Raw genomic sequence first — 8,423 nt, forward strand, 5'->3', positions numbered from 1 at the left:
CAGTTACTGGCTGGTAAGAACTGAGCACAAACTGCTGTGCTAGATCATTTTAGATCCTCTCTTCACATCTGACATTTGCCTATCTGCACTGTCTAACAGTTACTCCAGCTCAAATTACTCCATCCCTGCCCTGTACATCCACACCTGCTAATCTGGGGAGCTTTGTAGGAGATTATTTGCAGCCGTCAGCGTCCGGATGCTACACACGGCAGTGATGTGTGGCTCCAGAGAGGCACAAGAGCCACATTTGCAGTGCTAGTTCCTGACACCATGCATACTCTGAGATAGAAGAGCATGAAGAACACCCTCAGCATATGACCTCCCTCTTTACCTACAGTCGTCACATTCTCCAAGCTGACCTGTATGTGCTGGCCAGCAAATCCCCCTCATTCAGTGGTCTCCAGGCTTCACTAGGACCACAGCACTCACTAAGGGGTCTGTTGAGAGCAATGACATAGTTTGCTCTCCCTATCAAACTGTGAGGAATATCTGAATGCTGGCCACAGGCTGGCATCTAGTGGCCTGATCTCTACTATGTTATACAGCTGGCAGCTGCACAGGTAAGTCCAAAGTCATCTTTGATGAACTCAGCAGAGAAGGCTCCAAGCCATATCCATGCAGGAGTGATGGTCTAGCTTTTGAGACCCTCCTTACCTGCAGTGCCAACTAAAATACACCTGAAGAAGAAAACTATTCATCTACGTGGAGACAGCAGTCTCCCTTGGGGATGCAGTAGCTCCTACTTTCCCTGCCCCACTAGAGAAAGCCACACACTCCCCAGAGTTTACACTAGAAACCATTCACCACATCTCCTGCGCACCCTCTTTACCCCATCCCCCTTCCCCTCCTGGACCATTCTGCTGTGCCCCCCATGCAGACACCCTCAGGTCCCATTTGCCAAGGGGTGGGAGGTCCCTTGGCATGCAGGGATGGAAACAGGAGCATACCCTGTGGAATGACTCCCTGCTCCCAAGGGAGGGCTGACCTCTGCAAGCTGGCATGTTGCAGCCGAGCGAGTGTTATAAATACGAGTGAACCCGGCAGCCCTTTATGGAAGCCCAGGCTGCAGCTCAGGGATGCTTAGCTAGGAATATCAGGGTAGAAGGAAAAGCTCTGGCACAACACCCTGCTGGCCTCTGGCTTGGAGAGACAGCTACTGCCTGTTCCACAGGAAAGTACTGGCTGCGTGGTTCTGGATCTGGTGGGTTTTGGGTTTCTTCCTTCTAGCAGGGCTCCTCTGAGCTTTCATCCTCACCAGATGAAGCCTCAGATTCTGCTCCCCGCAGCAGCCACAGCTAAAAGGCCAGGCAGGAACATGCACAAAGCTGTGCTCCTGCCTCATGAGGCTCAGAACTGCCCTGTCCCAGGATGAGCGGTCTCTTCAGTGACACAAGCCACTGCCTCTTCATGGGTGACGATTTCTAAGGAGAGGCGCAAAAAGAGCGAAAAGGAGCTGTGAAACGTTTTCTCTGGCCCAAAAGCTGTTACCCACCCTGAATTGTGGGTACCAGCTCACTGTCAGTAAGGCAGAGACCTGTTTCTTCCCACTATCAGCTCCAGCAGCAGTTTTCAGCCATCCTTTAGGAGCAAGACGAAGTCACCACCGTTTTGCTAACTTCCACCCTATCGTCACATAGTCTCTGATTTTCAGGTCCTTCTGTGGCTCATGCATTTCAGCTTCCATTTTCAACTAGAGAAACTTTAATAACCTCTTTTATGGTTGCAGGTAAAAACTTGAGCACAGGGACCCAGAAGCTTCCATGCCAAGGGAAAAATATCACAAGCAAGACACTTCTCAGATCTCCTTGTTTCTAGGCTTCATGATCTCAGGGAAGGGGATACCTGACTCATTACTCATTACTTCTGAATGCTTTGGAATGCTGTGTAACTGTACCCCAGCTACATACCAGTGTCCAGAGTAGGTTTGCTGCCAATAGGGCTTATTCACATAGAAGAATTTGCATTTAAAAATTGCCTGGCATTAAAGAAAACAAAAAGAAGCATGCCCAGAGCATGCATAAAAGACTGCCTGTGAGACACCAGTACTGCCAGGAAAGCTATTCACCCTAGAAATGGAAGTGCAAATGCAAGGGGGTCAGCAGACTCTGTAAAGAGATTCAGGGCTGCCCTAGACTGTACAAAGACCAGTTAGAGAAGAGGGATGTCAAAGCGAGGCAGAAACCTAAGAGCCCCAAATCCTTTCTGTCTTAACTTACAGAGTTAAGGAGAGTGCTAAGCTTGTCTAGCTCATCATCCAAAAGGAATGAGGTTCCCAGTGGCAGAGTGAGCTCACCCCAGTGCTTCCCAGCCCTCCCAGCTGCACCCCAGCAGGCATCACGAGCAGGGGATGGGGAAGGATTTGAGGGAGAGCGCAGGAGGACAGGAGGGAAGGAGAACTGAGCTACTGCTCCAGTAGAGCAGGTGTAAAGCTGCTGGGTCCAGCTCTGTCAGCAGTGGCCGGCGCCACATCGCTAAATTAAACACCCCTCCAATCATCACGGTGTTATTAAATGTGCTGATGCTCTCCTGCATAGGAAAAACCTGAGGTGCAAGTGACACCCCAGATCTAGTGCAGGAGCCCTGCGTGAGACCCTGGCCCCAAAGGGCTGCGTGGAAGCAGTGCTGGTGATTAATGCATGCAGGGTACGTGCAGTCAGGGACACAGCCATAAACTTGGACATACCAATCATGGCCAAAGCTAGGCAGGGGGCCAGTGACCCCTCCTCCTCCAAGAAAAAGGCAGGGGACCAATGGAAATGACCAGGCTGTATATGCCCTAAGATTTTCCAGAAGGGAATTATACTGTGCCAAGCCATGTGCTTTATTTGTTTTACTTTATTATTAGTAATTATATTATTATTATATCATTAATAATTACTGGGGTCCCTGGGACTGAGCTCAGCATGCGTCCATTCACAGCCCAGCTCTCGAGGGACCAGCTTTGGCCATACTTTCACATGGGCTCAGGACTGGCTGTGGGTCACCAGGTTTCACAGAGACTGCCCAGAGCTCAGCTCTCAGCATCTCTCTTAGGAATATGCCTGGCCTGGTCTCTGAACCAACTCCACTGAGAATGTGGCCAGCTGCATTTGCATCCCCTTCTCCAGCTCTGCAGCATGCCAAAACCTCCCAGTAGAGGCTCAGTGAATAAATCTGGGTCTGGCTTCTCCAGGCAGATGCCAATTACTCCATCCTAGGAGAGGGGAGTTTTTGCAGTCAAAAGCACAGGGAGCAATAGGACACTTGAGTGTCACACGTACCAAATATGATTGGGGCCTGCAGCTCATGAAATGGTCTCTCTTTGGATGTTTGCAGCTCAGTTTTGGGGGTATTTTTACCATCTCTCTGCCCACTTATTAGGAGAATTGAGGCTGCTTCTAGTATGCCTAACACAATGCAGGTATGGCCAGGCATAAAGCTATCTCCACAGCTACAGTTCGTGTAATACCATTATTAAGCTCTTCTTCTTCTTGGTGTATTAGAGGTAGCATGTGTTTTGTGTATAAGCAACAGGAATAATGCAGAAAATCCCGCCATTCCAGTGCTACCTGCAGGAAGCCCTCAGGGAGCCCCCACACCCTTTCCAGGGTGGGTTACTTGTGGAGAAGTCTCCAAAAGCAGAGCTTCCAGCCCAGCCAGGAAGGGTAGGCAGATTGTTGCCTGAGTCCTGCTGCAGGCTATCTGTAGCCTTTTCCAGTCCACTGCTACAGGTTGCGTTATGATTTGCCTTGTCAGACCTCTGCATGAAGAAGCAGCCTTGTCCACTTCCAGCATTTCTCCTTATTCTTTTCATTCTCACTTTATTGCCCTCCTTTCCACCCATTTCCATCCATGACAATGAGCCCATTTCCATTTGGCCACAAGTGATGTCGTAGTTAAATCCTTTCTTGCTGTGTAGGGTTTCTAAGCTCATTAAAATGTAACTATCCAAATCCTTCCAGGACAGTTCCAGTTTTGACCTTCTAAAGTACTTTCTGACCTGTGCAAGACACAAGTGCCAGACCAGCTCCCAGAGATAGGGGTGCAAAGATCCCTGTAAGGTGGCACAGACCAACTTTGCTCAGGGGAACACAACGTGTAAGAAAGTAAAGCCTATTTTTGAGAGGAGTCAGAACACCTGAGGCATCTTACTGACCTTCTCTTTAAAACTTTTATATAATTTCATATAAATGCTTTTGTCTGTGCTATGTTTGATTTCCTCATAAACACCAGTATCTGACTGTCAGAAAACAGAAGGCGTTCATAGCACTTTCTTATCACACAGCAGATCACAGCACCTCAGTCAAAATATGCAAAGCATCACCAGGTGCTGCAAAGATCTTTAGAAGCTTAAAACAGGGAAAAAAAGGGAGGGAGTGCAATGATACAACTTCTCTGGTTTGTACTTACCATCAGTGACATGACTGCGTCAGAGTACAGGCAATGTAAAGCATCATGCCACCTTTCAGGGCTGAAGGGAAGGGAGAAAGAATGAGGTTTTCTCACACTGCACAGCTTTCCTTGGGATGACAGCGATCCCCTTGGTCTCCATAGAAAGGTTCAGTGCATTTCCAAGACTCCCACACTGATGACTGCAGTATGCAGCAAGTTATTATGAGCTGTGACCTTGCTTGGATAGCTGGTGGCAAGAGGTATATTTTCCGAATACTCCTATCTTACAAAACATACAAGGTCTTAGAAGCTTGGAAAGGATTAGCTAAAGCAGAGCCTTAAATCCTGAAGCCCTGAAAAAAGGCTCACTGAGGCATTTGGATCAGAGGCGGCTGGGGACCTCTTTTACTATGTAAAATAGAAAGGACAATGAAGGTGAGAATGGCAGTGGAGTGTCACAGCAGCAGCCAGGAGGGAGAAACAGCAAGTGTATATACCTAATTTATAATACAAATAGGGGAAAAATCAACAAGAAGGAGAGTTTTGTTTACCCTACATACCCACCCAGCATTTCTGCAAGCCCAAAGTGAAGGGCTGAGATGGTACTGCTTTGAGCACCTCTGTTGTATTGCTGTCACTGGCTACCTATCCTCACAGACTTCAAAGCAGCCAAGTGAAATCCTACTTCGATGACCATCAGGGGTGGTTTTGCAACCTAATTCCCTGGATCCAGGATTTTGCTCAATGAATGTCCCTCAAAGGGCCTAGAACAGAGGATAAACCAATGACAAGCTTTTCCCTGAATTCTCTCTTTCTTTGTCGGAAATTTTGGGGCCAATTCTGAAGGTCATTTGATCAAAGTAGGCACCTGCCCAGGCAGACAGGCATGGAGCCCTTTCAGGCCACTTCTCAGAGAGCTTTCAGGTGGATGGCTCTAGGATGGTTAGTTAAGGAAAAGCATTGTCCTGGTTTCTCAAGGCAGGGCTAAGAGATGCAGTAACAGAAGTGCTGAAGGAGTCAGTGTTTAGTTAGAGCTGGGAGGCTGAGCCTTGCAATGAACTTATATCAGAGACTAACAGATGCCAGCTTTGCCAAGGAACTATCTGAGCTAAGAGGCAAGTATCCCAGTACACAGTGCTGACCATACCATTTCCTTGCATGGCACTGGCCACTGAAACAGATGTGTTGCAACCATGGGCAGCTAAATGGGATCAGAACTATGCAGAAACACAGCACAAAGTATTTGTAGTGAACTCATGAATGCAAAATACAAGATTTCACAGAGATCTTTGTCTCCCTCATCCTTCCCTCACATGGGGAACTGCTGTTGCTCCTGCCCTATGGGGGGAAGATCTGATGCACCGAGAAACCTTATGTCAGTGTTGTGTAGAAATGGGCCTTCAACAAACCCAGGTGCCCCAAATCCGTAAGGTCTACACACTGTCCTACACCCAGTCTGAAACTTCATCTGAGTGTATGGACAGCTTTGAATTTCCAAGGAAAATTGCTTCTGGGTCCAAGACGGGCACATTTCAGTGTGCTGCTATCAGGACCAGCAAAGATGATGAAGAAAAAGGCACAATACTTAGGGTCTTTGTTAAGGTGTGAGCGCATTCGCTTCAGCCTGAGCTCTGCTACCAGCATCTTACAGCCTCCTCAGGGAAAAAAAGCAACTTTTTTGTTAATAAAAAGCGTTTTTGCTCAGTTTTTTTGATAGCAAGAAAAGGAGAAAATGAAAATTGGATTGTGTCTATTTTTAGGCAGATTAAAAAGTTATTCAGGCTGGAGAGAAAGCACCTCATAAATAGCTTGAGCGATATGAAAGTGGAGCAACTGCTGAAGATCTGCAAGAATAAAAGGAGGGCAGGAGCCTGGAAAGCCAGTTTTGAAGTAGCTGTGAATGTTAGTTTTTACAGCCATGTCTATGTGTGCCTGCTTTAAAACGCTATGATGCCAGTGGAATCCTGCTCCTGCACCCCAAATCCACAGGGTCCTTCAAAGGCAACCAACCAGCCTGATGTAGACCTGGTCACTCCACAAACTCAGTTCTCTGTTTTACAGCCTAAACATTCAGCCTACCCAGCCACTGCCACTCATTGTGACACAAGTCTTGTGTCTCCCACTAAAAGCAATCAGATCCACCCAGGTTTGTCACATCTCTCTTTAAAATGATCACTCCTGAAGGGTTTTTCAGTAGCGCGTGCATTTCAGAGGCTGCCTTGCCCTGGCTTTTACCCAGATTCCCTCTGGCTTCATTATGAAGACTTCAAGTTGCAGGCAAACATTGAATTTCTCTAAAAGCAGAAACGACAAGGCTTTGGAAATACAACAGGCTTGGAAACCATTACCCACAGTTTCAGTCGCTTTCTTGGGGGCTGTTTAGGTTAGAATTGAAAGCTGAGGGGGACATGTTCTTCTAAGACACCAGGAGATGGGTATAATCTGTCAAGGGAAGTGGTTGAACCACCATCCCTGGAGGTATTTAAAAGACGTGTAGATGTGGCACTTAACAGCATGCTTTAGTAGTGGTCTTGGTTAGGTTTACAGTTGGATCTGATTATCTTACTGTTTTTTTCCAATCTAAATGATTCAGTGATCCAGTAATTGCTAAGCAATGCTCACCTTTCACCCCAGATACTGAAACAATCCCACACATACAGCTAAATGGGAACAGATTGCTGGGGTGTGAGTTGCATGCACCAAGAAGGGACATCACCCCTTCCCTGGTAGGGATGGAGCAAGGCTGTGATTGAGCAACAGCTAGGAGGCTGATAAGGCCATGTGTCTGCACATCACTTTGGCGGGGGGCAGACCCATGCTCCTTGTCAAGCTCTTCCCTTCCAGCCCTTCAGCATGCCTTCTCCAGTGGATCCATGCCAGCCCCAGTGTTGGTCTGTGGCCAGCTGGCCTGCCTCGACCTGCCTGTCACTGCCAGTCATGGGGCAGCGGTGACAGCCCGGTCACAGGAGGGGAAGAGGTGAAAGACTGTGCCACCAAACCGTTCTCCTCCAGCAGCATGGTGCAGTGGTGCAGGCAATGCAGCAGAGCAGCAGGCAGCACTGAGCTCCTGGAGAAGAGGGAACTAGTCACCATTCCCGGGAAATGAAGAGCAAGGAATATGCAGGACTGCTTGCTGGGAAATGCAATGGGATTGTGTGAAAAAACACTTCTAGGCCAACAGGCAGGTTCCAGAAAGGGAGGCCAGCACTCATGGCTATCTCTCCATCATCTTAAGGAGTGCCCTGGTCTGGGCACATCTCCTACCCTTCTCCCCCACTTAGTACAGTAAGGTTCTAACCACTTGCCATCAATGTATGAGGCTTGGTAACTACTATGGGCATGGGAGGTTGCAGTGTAAGTAAGCTTCCTTCTGCTTCAGGATTAATGGTCCAAGGGACAGCAATTCTCCTGGTACTCCACAAGCAGAGAAGAAGGTGCTGCAGAAAAGATGCTGAGTGTCAGCCTGCACCCGTGCCAGTGCTCCAGGCAGGAGGAGGAGGGAATCCCACGAGTGCTCACCTCCTTTGCTGCTGAGAAACAGGGACTTTTCCTCCAGCGGTGCAGATGAGGCTCTGAAACTGCTTAACCTGAGATCTGTTATCCAAAGCCTAATCACTGTTATGCCCAAGGGAACATATAAAGAGAGATACCCTTATTCTAAATTGCAGTAAATACCTTCTATTTTTGTTAAGCCCTAATAGGACAGGCACTACCTCGGCTCCCTGTGCAAGAGAAGCCTGTCCCTTCACAAACCCTGCCTGTGTACTCCCAGCACTGCCATCTTCCACTCCCTCCCTCTTGCTCACTCCCTCTCTCTCAGATGATGCAGAGTGCCAGCAAGTCCCTCAATGGTGTCATATCTGTCCTTTTTATTCATTGCAGGGTTTATTTTTAGCCTGAAACAACTGCTTCCTAAAAATGGAGTTCCTAATGACACGGGAGCTGGACACAGCTATGTAAGGTATCCAGGGCTTGGCCTGACAGCTTCTCCTGTCTGTCTCTTTGTTGTGAGCCCAGGACAGCAAAGTTTGCTGCTCCCCACCAGCCTTGCA

This window comes from Lathamus discolor, chromosome 4 (genome assembly GCF_037157495.1).
Source record: "Lathamus discolor isolate bLatDis1 chromosome 4, bLatDis1.hap1, whole genome shotgun sequence".
NCBI classification, from domain to species: Eukaryota; Metazoa; Chordata; class Aves; order Psittaciformes; family Psittacidae; genus Lathamus; species Lathamus discolor.